At 41.6% G+C, this 12,957-nt stretch overlaps 1 long non-coding RNA gene across 4 annotated transcripts; it reads right to left on the minus strand.

Moving 5' to 3' along the window:
* Positions 1–4,129: 4,129 nt before the first annotated feature.
* Positions 4,130–12,712, minus strand: LOC129479325 (uncharacterized). 4 transcript variants are annotated; one of them, XR_010120234.1, is made up of 4 exons: positions 12,188–12,267; positions 8,436–8,477; positions 5,863–5,921; positions 4,130–4,202 (listed from the first exon to the last, which is right to left on the minus strand). It is a non-coding gene; the product is annotated as an uncharacterized lncRNA (long non-coding RNA). The 4 variants fall into 4 exon arrangements; XR_010120233.1 differs by lacking the exon at positions 12,188–12,267 and having other exon boundaries at positions 5,863–5,927; positions 8,436–8,480; XR_008656644.2 differs by lacking the exons at positions 4,130–4,202; positions 5,863–5,921; positions 12,188–12,267 and adding exons at positions 8,112–8,347; positions 12,683–12,712.
* Between the last annotated feature and the right edge of the window lie 245 nt (positions 12,713–12,957).

Below are 12,957 nucleotides of genomic sequence, written 5' to 3' on the forward strand. Positions count from 1 at the left end.
AGGGTTGCCCATTGACTGGCGTGAAAGGAATCAGTGTCTAAGGCACCTGAGAGGGTTCAGTTCTACCCAAATTCTTGCATTCTAACCTGAATGCAAGGTCATGAAGTCCTTTGAAATGTACAGATACTTTAATAATATGCCATGTTTCCCCTACATAAGCAGACAAATCTGTACACCCCCACGACCAGAAGTTTTGTTAGGCTGTGACCACATGAATTCGCAGTATAAATGGGTGAGTCCTTTTTAAAAACCTCATCTTCAGTGTGCCTGATCTGTAAAACTAGAGCCTCAGGTTTGATCCTAGGTAGGCTTCCCACAACGTGGGGAAAGTTAGTTTGCAAGGGAAAGCTGTTTCTGAGCATTATGGCATAGTGATTAAGATGAGGGACCCTGGAACCAGCCTGTGATTTTGGGCAAGTTATTTTAGGTCCACTTTGGACTGCTTCATCTCTTAAATGAGGACAGCAACCACCTTCAGGAGTGTGAAGGGGACAGCACTTAAAACTGTGCCTGGCACATTGTATTTGCTATTGTCTTGATGTCCTGGAATAATGGTTTCCATAACTTGGGAAGAAAACTATTTGAGAACAAGATTGGTTACATCAAGTTGTATAGTGGAGCCGGCCGGGCGCGGTGGCTCACGCTTGTAATCCCAGCACTTTGGGAGGCCGAGGCGGGCGGATCACGAGGTCAGGAGATCGAGACCACGGTGAAACCCCGTCTCTACTAAAAATACAAAAAAATTAGCCGGGCGTGGTGGCGGGCGCCTGTAGTCCCAGCTACTCGGAGAGGCTGAGGCAGGAGAATGGCGTGAACCCGGGAGGCGGAGCTTGCAGTGAGCCGAGATCGCGCCACTGCACTCCAGCCTGGGCGACAGAGCGAGACTCCGTCTCAAAAAAAAAAAAAAAAAAAAAAAAAAAAAAAAAAAAAAAAAAAAAAAAAAAAAAAGTTGTATAGTGGAAAGATAAAGATCTGTTATTTAAACTTGCAGTTTAGAGTCGTTAGAATCATTCTTTTCCGTAAGGCTTTCTTTGCAAGAGATCTGCATTAAATAAAGTTGCTAGCAAATAACTAAAATTGGGCAAATAATAATAGCAAGATGTTAAGCATACTATTATTGTATTTTGGGGGTTGGTAATAACATTCACATGGATTTATCAATACACACTGAGAAGCAAAGCCTCTCTCAAGCTGTCCCATATCCTCTATTTCAAAGGCACACATACATTTTAGGTAACTCATAATTTAGAAAAGTTATTTAATCTTTTCCACGTCATGTAAATATTTGAATATGTACAAAGACTTAATTTGACTCGTCTGTTTTTGTTTGTTTGAGATGGAGGCTCTGTCGCCCAGGCTGGAGTAGAATGGCATGGTCTCAGCTCACTGCAAGCTCCGCCTCCCGAGTTCACGCCATTCTCCTGGCTCAGCCTCCGAAGTAGCTGGGACCTGGCTAATTTTTTTTTTTTTTTTTTTTTTTTTTTTGTATTTTTAGTAGAGGTAGGGTTTCACCGTGTTAGCCAGGGTGGTCTCGATCTCCTGACCTCATGATCCGCCCACCCCGGCCTCCCAAAATGCTGGGATTACAGGTGTGAGCCACTGCACCTGGCCGACTCTTGTCTGTTTGAATGCAAAGTTCTCAATAGTGGTTTTTGTCCGTAAGTATTAACTTACAATTTTGGAGTGTGATGGGTATGGTTGCTGGTTGATTAGCGATAGGATTATGTAGCCTTAAACTAGCTGGAAGAGTTTCCATGGGTGAGGCAACAGACTGTTAAAAAGAAACTGGGGCTGGGCGCTGTGGCTCACGCTTGTAATCCCAGCACTTTGGGAGGCCGAGGCGGGCGGATCACGAGGTCAGGAGATCAAGACCACGGTGAAACGCCGTCTCTACCAAAAATACAAATACAAAAAAAAAAAAAAACTGGAAATACAGTTTCCCCTGTTTGTTTCTCCTGTTTCTCCTGTTTGTACAATCTGCTTTAAAAACAAGTGTACATGCACCATGTCAGTCATGGTGAATCGGCCAACAGCCAGCCCTTGCCAGTTGACGTCACAGTCTAAGATGGGAAACTGTGGTACAGATAGACGTGAAGAGAGCTTAGCAGTGATTGAGGTGGTGACTAAATATACAGTCATTGAATAAATACCATGTAGCAAATGTAAAAAAAAAAAAGGGTAACGTAAAACAGAATACAAAAGTGCCATTTAATATTTTATAGCTATTTCCATGCACAAGTGCTGGTTTTAAATTTATATAAAAGCAAAGACTGTTTCTGTGTTTTCTTCCAGAGTATTTCTGTTACAGCCATAGAAGTAAAGTTAATACCGTTTTGTGCCATAAATGTAAGACTCCATTTTGTCTGCAACTGCTAAGTGCCACTTTCCTTTTATTATGGGTAGGGATTTTGCTAAGGATAAGTAGTTAAGAGCAAGATGAAAGAAGTTACAGATTATTTTCCAGTTGGCTAATCTGTGTTGAATATATTTTTTATGATGATTTTTATTGACACCACAGAACCTCAGACTGTATATATTGATAATGTAACCAAAGCTGCTCAGGAATTGGGGTAAGTTTTTTTTTTTTTTTTTTTTTTTTTTTTGAGACAGAGTCTCGCTCTGTCGCCCAGGCTGGAGTGCAGTGGCGCAATCTCGGCTCACTGCTAGCTCCGCCTCCCGGGTTCACGCCATTCTCCTGCCTCAGCCTCTCCGAGTAGCTGGGACTACAGGCGCCCACCACCACGCCCGGCTAATTTTTTGTATTTTTAGTAGAGACGGGGTTTCACCGTGGTCTCGATCTCCTGACCTCGTGATCCGCCCGCCTCGGCCTCCCAAAGTGCTGGGATTACAAGCGTGAGCCACCGCGCCCAGCCGAATTGGGGTAAGTTTTTAGTCAACTCAGAAGTTAACAGGAAATCCTTATTACACATTCTTAAATTTTAGATAAGTGCAAGAACTATTAACAAAATAACATTAAGCACTTACCTTGTAGAGCTCAGGCATCGGCCAGGAAAAAAAATACAAATAAATTAGCCTAATGACCTCATCTTAAATACTTGTGTCTGGGTAAATTTTTCAGACTGATCTTGTGAATATAATCCAGGATAAATTAAAAATGTTGGCTGGTCCTTGCTATGTAATATGCTTCTGCCCTCTTGTCCCTTCCCATCACTAAAAATGTATTCATACATGCAACTACAATACCAGTTGACAAATGTGATTTAGATTTTCTGTTGTGTGGTATTCGTCTACTATTATAGAACCTCAAGCATTTCTCTAAAGAAAACTCTTACACATCTTGGTGGTGTGGTTTCATGTCCACCCTAATGAGAAAAGTTCTTCCTTAGTAGGGTCATGTTTCCTGAGGAACCCCTGCCCTAGATTTATCCCATAGTAGGTCTTATAAATAATATCCACATACTAAAATTATTTGGCTTCTAATGTTAAGTTTTACACTAATTGATATTGTAAAAGTAATTCTACAGTCAAAAATTGTAATATTTAAATAAGAATAATCTGCCATCAGAGCCATTAGCCTTTAGCATCTGTGTTATATTTAAAAATGCCTGCTAAAATTGTCTATGCATAAACAAGTTTTGTTTTTAGTTATACTGTGACTTATTTGGTTGGCATGAAAATTAGATTGCTTTGCATATCTGGGGTAGCATAACCAGTTTTATCAGTGGCTAGATTATATCAGATGACAAAAATAACATGAGACTTCAGAGGTTTGATAAATAAAGCGATGATACCTATTAGAAGTGGGTGCAATCTATAGCCATCAAAATGTGATGCATTCATATTCAGGCATGGTCCTTTAGCATTCGAGTGATAGGCACTTTGATTTGAGTCTTTGAATGAAAGATAGGCTTTTAAAGTGGATTAAAGGATAGCAGTTTTTACTTGATAAGTTGGGACCCATGGTAACAGCAAGCATCCCACTTATAACTGGTGTCCATTCAGGAAAAAAACAGATGTAACCATCATGTGACTCAATACAAAGAAGAAGATTACACTGGTAAAAATACTAAGTAAAAAAAAAAAAAAATACTAAGAGGATTACATTAGTGAAGATTCAGGGTGTGAAGGTGTGAAGTAAAAGGAGAGAAGATTAACAGAATAGATTTACCTTTATTTGATCTCCTTACAGGGATCTATCTTCCATGGTGACTAATTCTTCTATTTTGGTGAGACTTTTCAGGCTGATGGATTTAAAAGAATAGTATAAACCCAAAATTTTCCATTTTAAGGTCATGATTTTATTTTTTACTCTGTGGTTCTTAAACACAATTTACTTCATTTTATGTAACACCTGCTAAGAACAACCTAATAAAATTAAACAAGATCTGGTTTAGGTTTAACAAAATTAAAATGTGTTTAACAAAACCTAGAAATGATGTGAATTTGCTCCTAGGAAACACTGAAAGCATGTGAAAGGAATAGCATTCCAATCCAGCAGTTTATTTTATTTGTGTTTTTTAATAATTACTTTTTTAAATTCTCTAAGGAGTTGATAATACATAGTCGTTTCTATTTGGCTTTGAAGCGATCCAAGTATATATATGTAGTTTGTTTTATAAAACAACCACAAAATACAGTCTCCCTATGAACATATGCAGAGTGGTTGGAAAGTCTTCCCACTCTCTAGGCCAGAAACATCATGAATGCTCTCATATCTGACTAAATACTGACTAAGACATCTCAAACTCTACGTTTTGTCCAAACTAGAGGAGTTTTTGACAATTTTTCTGGACTGGGGAGGTATTTTTCAAAGATCCCTATTAAATTTTAGGAATCAGAAGGGAATCTAAGAAAATTGCTTATTTAATCTACAAACTGATAAACTGAGAACCTAAAGTATTGAAAATGATTAAATATTCTATAAAATCAATAATTTACCAAAAATAGAAAATGTTTAATTACTTCTTTATTTTTATTTATTTAGGGACAGAGTCTCACTCTGCCACCCAGGCTGAAGTGCAGTGGCACAATCTCAGGTCACTGCAACCTCCACCTCCTGAGTTCAAGTGATTCTCCTGCCTACTCAGCCTCCTGAGTAGCTGGGATTACAGGCATGGACCACCGTGCCCAGCTAATTTTTCTGTTTTTAGTAGAGACAGGGTTTCACTATGTTGGCCAGGCTGGTCTCAAACTCCTGACCTCTTGTGATCCGCCCGCCTTGGCCTCCCAAAGTGCAGGGATTTCAGATGTGAGCCACCGCACCCAGCCTTAATTAATTCTTTAGAATGCTGTCTATCAATGGTTCTTGTGCCATCAGCTGTGCTTTAAATTCCCTACCAGTGCCTTCCAATATATCTATCTATCTGTTTTTTTTTGAGTCGGAGTTTCACCTTTGTTGCCCAGGCTGTAGTGCAATGGCACGATCTCAGCTCACCGCAACCTCCGCCTCCCGGGTTCAGACGATTCTCCTGCCTCAGCCTCCCAAATAGCTGGAATTACAGGCATGTGCCACCACACCTGGCAAATTTTGTATTTATAGTAGAGACGGGGTTTCTCCATGTTGGCCAGGCTGGTCTCAAACTCCTGACCTCAAGTGATCTGCCTGCCTAGGCCTCCCAAAGTGCTGGGATTACAGGCGTGAGCCACTGTGCCCGGCCTCTAATAGAATTTAATGTAGGCCAACATGTAATTTAAAATTTTCTAATAGCCACATTTTAAAATGTGCTATATGTACTATCTTCAGTTTCTTAGAGCATATCTCAGTTAAGACTAGCCACATTTCAAGTGCTCCCTACTCATATGTGGCTATTATTACGTAGTGTATTATGCCATTCTTGTGTTGCTGTAAAGAAATACCTGAGATTGAGTAATTTATAAAGAAAAGAGGTTTAATTGGCTTACAGTTCTGCAGGCTGTACAGGAAGCATGGCAGCATCTGCTTCTGGGGAGGCCTCAGGGAGCTTTTACTCATGTGGAAAGCAAAGTGGGAGCAGGAGGAAGAGAGAGAAGGTTGAGGTGCCACACACGTATAAATGACCAGATCTCACAAGAACTCATTATCACAATGACAGCAGCAAGAGTATGTGGTGTTAAGCCATAAGAAATCGCCCCCATGATCAATTCACCTCCCACCAGGCCCACCTCTAGCACTGGGGATTACAATTCAACGTGAGATTTGGGTGGGGACAAATACCCAAACTGTATCACATAGTACACTCCTAGACTGTGCTTAAAGCCTTCTTTAAGGACTCTAAACAATTGTCACAGCTAATCAGATTTGCCCAACGATGTGTAGCCCCTTATACAGAAGCCCCCACATTGATTTGAACATAATACTTGGTACTGAATAATAGCATTTCAAACTTTAAACTTAGTTTTTCAGCGGTACACTTCTTTTTTCTTTTTCTTTCTTTTTTCTTTCTTCTTTTATTTATTTATTTATTTTTTTTGTTTGAGAGGAGTCTCACACTGTTGCCCAGGCTAGAATGCAATGGCATGATCTCGGCTCACTGCAACCTCCGCCTCCAGGGTTCAAGCGATTCTCCTGCCTCAGCCTCCCAAGTAGCTGGGATTACAGGCATGCACCATGATGCCCCACTAATTTTTTGCATTTTTAGTAGAGACGTGGTTTCCCCATGTTGACCAGGCTGGTCTCGAACTCCTGACCTCATGTGATCCACCTGCCTCTGGGATTACAGGCGTGAGCCACCATGCCTGGCCAGTGTTAACGCAATTTTTTTTTTTTTTTTGAGGTGGAGTTTCACTCTCGTTGCCCAGGTTGAAGTGTAATGGCACAATCTCAGCTCACTGCAACCTCCGCCTCCCGAGTTCAAGCAATTCTCCTGCCTCAGCCTCCTGAGTAGCTGGGATTACAGGCATGCGCCATCACATCTGGCTAATTTTGTATTTTTAGTAGACACGGGGTTTCTGCACGTTGGTCAGGCTGGTTTCGAACTCCCAACCTTTGGTGATCCGCCCGCCTCTGCCTCCCAAAGTGTTGGAATTACAGGCGTGAGCCACCATGCCCAGCCAGTGGTACACATTTTTAAAGCTAAAGATCAAGAGCTGGATTTTAAAATGAGCTAGATGTATGCTATTTAGTAGAAATAAAATGAAACAGGCCTGTTAAAGCTGTTACAAGAGGATTCTCCTGGTTTACATCTGTGAGAAGCTATGGTATCTTCTGGGAAGCCACTGAGAACGGAGAGGAGCAAACACATTCCTGTATTTGACACTGGGCATCTTCCTAAGGCCTAGGCATGCCACATGTGAGCAGCATAAGTGAGGCAATCATAGTTTCAGCTTTCAAGGAGATCATAAGCTAGTACAATGGACAAAAATAATCTTCTGAATTACTGAATTGGTCGTGTTAATTTTAGAACTGAAAAAGTAAATTCCTTTTGAACTTCATGAAGATCAGTGGTCAGAATTTCAAAATTAATGTTGGATATTATTAGGTATAGATCATTACTTGAAGCCTCTTCTACCAGGGAAAACACATCTTACAAAATTTGTAACCATCGTAGGTGGAGAGTAAAGTCTTCCTTCTAGGGTGGGAAAGCAAAGGAGTAGATGGTGGTTAGATACTGGCTTTGAAGTTTGTGACTCAAAAACTGTGTGACTCTGGAAAAGTTACTTACTCTTGAGTATTTTAGTGCATTCATCTATGCAGACTTTAAGAATTAAAATGACGTATATAAATACATTTAGTCGTGGTAAGCACATTGTGAGGGCTTGGTAGAGACTCAGTGTTTTAAAATTGGTTTCAGGGCCGGGTATGGTGGCTCATGCCTGTAGTCCTAGCACTTCGGGAGGCCGTGGTGGGTGAATCACGAGGTCAGGAGATCGAGACCATCCTGGCTAACACGGTAAAACCCCGCCTCTACTAAAAGTACAAAAAAAAAAAAAAAAAAATTAGCCAGGCGTGGTGGCTGGCGCCTGTAGTCCTAGCTACTCAGGAGGCTGAGGCAGAAGAATGGTGTGAACCCTGGAGGTGGAGCTTGCAGTGAGCCGAGATTAAGCCACTGCACTCTAGCCTGGGTGACACAGACTCCCTCTCAAAAAAAAAAAAAAAAAAAAAATTAGTTTCAACAGGGCTAATAATCTCTGCAAAAGGTTATATTCACAGATGTATTACAGGCTAGATTCTGATCTATCGAGTGTAACAATTGGTCATTTTTTAATCAACTGAAATTCATTTGGTAGAATGGAAATGAAATCCCACCACTAGTTTTCCTGCGAGGCTGACAGGTCAAGCTGGGGTCCGTAAATCCCTGAAATTGCATGCAAAATTTGGTGTCTGTGTTTCTTGGTAGAATTTTTAAAGAGAGATCCATGACTCAAAGACTCACCATCTAAATGGCCTTCCTGTGAAGATACTTGAGCACTTTAAGAGAGAAATACATGTTACACAAGCCAAGAATACCAAATCTGCCATGCTTCTCTAAGACAATATAAGAAAAAAAATGAAATACCTTTTCTCTTCTCTTTAGAGTCAACAACAATGGTTCCATGAACTGATAGAGAAAATGAATTGGTGGGTCACAAATGTAGTCCTCTGGTTGGTCCTTTTAAAAATAACCTTGCCTTGCCATATAGTTTGCTTTTTCCTGATATTTCTCTCCCACTCCTCTCAAACTCAGATCAGGGTCTTAAGACATCATGCTTTACACGATGCATGTGTTCGCAAGCCAAGAAATACGAGTTTCAAGTGTGTCATCTTACATAGTAATTGTCTCAATCATGTAAGTCCAGATATTTTCTTATAGTCCTGGCTGATTCATCAAGGTACTGTTCTGTGTAATGGAGAGAAACTAAATCATCTATAACCTACTATTTCCAAGGCTAAAATAATAGAGAAGTTCAAATTTAGTCTGAGTCTGTTCAGGACAACAACACTTGTTTATTACTAAGTGTTCCCTCTTCTGCTGTATACTTTCTCCCTGAACCTGTACCCTAGTTTGCTATTGCTGGAGGGATGCCTTAGAATCAGTCTTTGAAACTCTTCTAATATTTATAATCCCTCCTAATCCATTGGATCCAAATATTGAAAATGGATGAGATTTTCCTAAATCATGCTTAGAAAGGTAGCCTAAATCTTTTAGCATTCTCCGAAATCAACTGGAGAGTTAAAAACAAACGGCCGGGCGCGGTGGCTCATGCCTGTAATCCCAGCACTTTGGGAAGCCGAGGTGGGCAGATCGCGAGGTCAGGAGATCGAGACCATCCTGGCTAACAGGGTGAAACCCCGTCTCTACTAAAAATGCAAAAAAAAAATTAGCCAGGCGTGGTGGCGGGCGCCTGTAGTCCCAGCTACTCGAGAGGCTGAGGCAGGAGAATGGCGTGAACCCGGGAGGCGGAGCTTGCAGTGAGCCGAGATCATGCCAATGCACTCCAGCCTGGGCGACAGAGCGAGACTCTGTCTCAAAACAACAACAACAACAACAACAACAAAAACACACATATACATATTTGGATCTCAATTCATTCCCATTGAATCAGAATGTGTGGGAGAATCTTTATTTTTGACAGCTCTTCCTAAGTGACTGTTAACTAGAATATACTTCTCCTAGGCTGCACATGGTGGCTCATGTCTGTAAATCCCAGCACTTTGGGAGGCTGAGGCAGGTGGATCACCTGAGATTGGGAGTTTGAGACTAGCCTGACCAACATGGACAAACCCCGTCTCTACTAAAAAACACAAAATTAGCCAGTGGTGGTGGCGTATTCCTGTAATCCTAGCTACTCAGGAGGCTGAGGCAGGAGAATGGCTTGAACCCAGGAGGCGGAGGTTGCGGTGAGCTGAGACTGTGCCATTGCACTCCAGTCTGGGCAACAAGAGCTAAACTCTGTCTCAAAAAAAACAAGACAAACAACGAAAAAAGGATATACTTCTCCTGGCTGGGCATAGTGGCTCATGCCTGTAATCCCAGCACTTTGGGAGGCCAAGGCAGGCAGATCATTTGAGGTCAGGAGTTTGAGACAAGCCTGGCCAACATGGCGAAACCCCATCTTTACTAAAAATACAAAAATTAGCTGGATGTGGTGGCTGGTGCCTGTTATCCCAGCTATTCGGGAGGTTGAGGCAGGTGAATCACTTGAACATGGGAGGTGGAGGTTGCAGTGAGCCAAGATCACACCACTGCACTCACCAGGCCCATACAATAAAAAGAGGTAAATTTGGACAGTCCAGTGGCTCATTTATATAAACTGTCATAAGTATAGTTTTCTGTATCTATGAATTAGCCCCATTTTAAAGTACAAGCATATATAGTCTCATTAAAACTTAATTTGTTGTTTTCTATGCGTGGGTCACATCAGAGGTGGGTTTTTCTGTGTATGTTTTTTTGTTTGCTTTGTTTGTTTGTTTTGAGACAGGGTCTCACTCTGTCACCCAGGCTGGAGTGCAGTGGCGCAATCTCAGCTCACTGCAACCTCTGCCTGCCGGGCTCAAGTGATCCTCATGCCTCAGCCTCCTGAGTAGCTGGGATTACAGGCATGTGCCACCAGATCTGGCTCAGTTTTGTATTTTTAGTAGAGATGAGGTTTCGCCGCGTTAGCCAGGCTGGTCTTGAATTCCTGGCCTCAAGTGATCCACTCGCCTTGACCATGGTGCTGGGATGACAGGCATGAGCAATGGTACCCGGTCACGTTATTTTGCAAAATGCTGTCATAGAAGCAAACCCGTCTCTATTTTAATCCTATGGTTCCTCAATAGATAGCTCAGATCTTTCACCTGGAAAATCCTTGCAAAAAGAAACCACTTAATCACATTATTCTTTGGAGTTCTGTGAAACTGAATGATAAAACTGAAACTCAAATGAGTAATCCACTCATTTTATCTTCTTTTTCATTGATACTGTTTTATTCGCCATATTTGAAGGACTATTTAAACTATTTAAAGCTATTGTCACACTTCCCCTGCTCTGAAGAAGGGCTAAGGAAAGGCAGTGGGAATAAAGAATTCCTTTTCTACTGCATTGTATGAGTTGTCTAGAAAAGTTGAGTAAGAACCTAGGAGAAGGAAATCAGACAGCTCCCAGAGCTCCCAGCATACCCATTGTCAGAGTTCCATGGCAAAACTTCAGAATTGTATTCAAAAGTATTTTCACAACAGTAGGCATCCACTTAATTAAATACAAGCACATAATCAAAAAATAGATATAAATACTTAGTTATCACCAAGGTCTTAGCTTCATTTCTCTAAATGCAAACCAGGACCATCTGAGGATACATTAAGAAATGCAGAAGAATTATTGGAGTGGCCTTTTGATCCCAAGAGATATGGCACAGAGACATTTAGAGAAGTGTGCCACATGATCTTCTCAGGAACATGGGAAAGGCACCAGGACCGGAGTGAGGCAGAGGTTGACATTAACTGAAGTTTGGGCACCTTTGAGCAACTGTATCTCAAAGAGAAATGTAGTAGAAAAAAACGAGGACCTTGAAATTAGATAGATCCTGGGCTCAAGTCTTTGTTTCTTTTTTTTTTTTTTTTTTTGAGACGGAGTCTCGCTCTTTCACCCAGGCTGGAGTGCAGTGGCGCTATCTAGGCTCACTGCAGGCTCCGTCCCTGGGGGTTCACGCCATTCTCCTGCCTCAGCCTCCCGCGTAGCTGGGACTACAGGCGCCTGCCACCTCGCCAGGCTAATTTTTTGTATTTTTAGTAGAGACGGGGTTTCACCGTGTTAGCCAGGATGGTCTCGATCTCCTGACCTCGTGATCCGCCCGCCTCGGCCTCCCAAAGTGCTGGGATTACAGGCGTGAGCCACCGCGCCTGGCCTCAAGTCTTTGTTTCGATTCTAATAGCTTTGTATTTGGGAGCAAGTTATTTAATGCTTTTATTTCCTCAATAGGAAAGTGTGCCTCACAAGACAACTTTACACTGTTCTTTCCATTTCAATGAAATAACATCCAAAGAGCTGAGCACAGTATTTAGCACAGAGTCAATGCTGCTGATCAAAACTGTTCACACACTTTTTTTTTGCCATCTCATCTTCACTCTGCCCTCCCTGGCCCAAGCTATCTCCGTCAAATTAAGTGGAAGAGACGTTAAAGCCACGCTCTCACTGATTATTGAATAAACAGGATGGTTCATCTCCCTCCTGTGGAAGAGAAAGGGCTACTGATATTAAACTCTAGAAATGAGTTGAAAACCATTTTTCAGAGTTCCAGAGAACTCTGGAAATGAAGCCCCTCTGATTAATACTTATCTAAGTGAGATTACCTGTTTTGTAATAACAGGTCATTGGTTGCAACCCAAGATGGTGGAGTTAGGGGATCTAGGGGAGCTGCAAAGTTAGGTCAATAATAAACCATTAGAAAGCCATGAATTACACAGTCATGGAGTCAGGACCCCATTATAATATCATAGTGGTTCTTCTGCAATCAGCTGACAATGATTTAGTCTCACGTTCAGCAGATGCGACAAAAAAGGACAATTCCAAAAGCAGTCAGGTAATGATCAACATTATTTATCTGACTTTGTTTCCCAGCATTTACACAGCGGTTTCCTAACAGTTTCAGTTCCTCATGAATGATTTCTAATAAGGGGTTGCTACAGTCTCAATGCTGGTGACTCCCACAAATGTATATGTTGAAATCTGATTGTCAAAGCAATGATGTTAGGAGGTAGAGAATTTAGGTGATGAGGTCATAAGGGCTGAGTTCTCATGAACAGGAATAGTGCCCTTATAAAAGAAGTTCCAGAGAGCTGCCTTACCTCTTCCACCATGTAAGGCTACAGTGAGAAGATGGCCCTCACCAAACCCCACATCTTCTGAGGCCTGGATCTTGAACTTCCCAGCCCCTAGAACAATGAGAAATAAATTTTTGTTGTGAATGAGCAACCCAGCTTATGGTGTTTTGTTAAGACAGCCTGAACAGACTAAGGCAGAGATATTCTAAGCTGGACATCCCATCTCAAACACAAAACAACTGTTTTGTTTGACCTCAAAAACCAACCTGCATCATGAATAATTGTTTTTATTTGCCCTT

This window comes from Symphalangus syndactylus, chromosome 3 (assembly GCF_028878055.3).
Source record: "Symphalangus syndactylus isolate Jambi chromosome 3, NHGRI_mSymSyn1-v2.1_pri, whole genome shotgun sequence".
In the NCBI taxonomy this organism is placed as follows: domain Eukaryota; kingdom Metazoa; phylum Chordata; class Mammalia; order Primates; family Hylobatidae; genus Symphalangus; species Symphalangus syndactylus.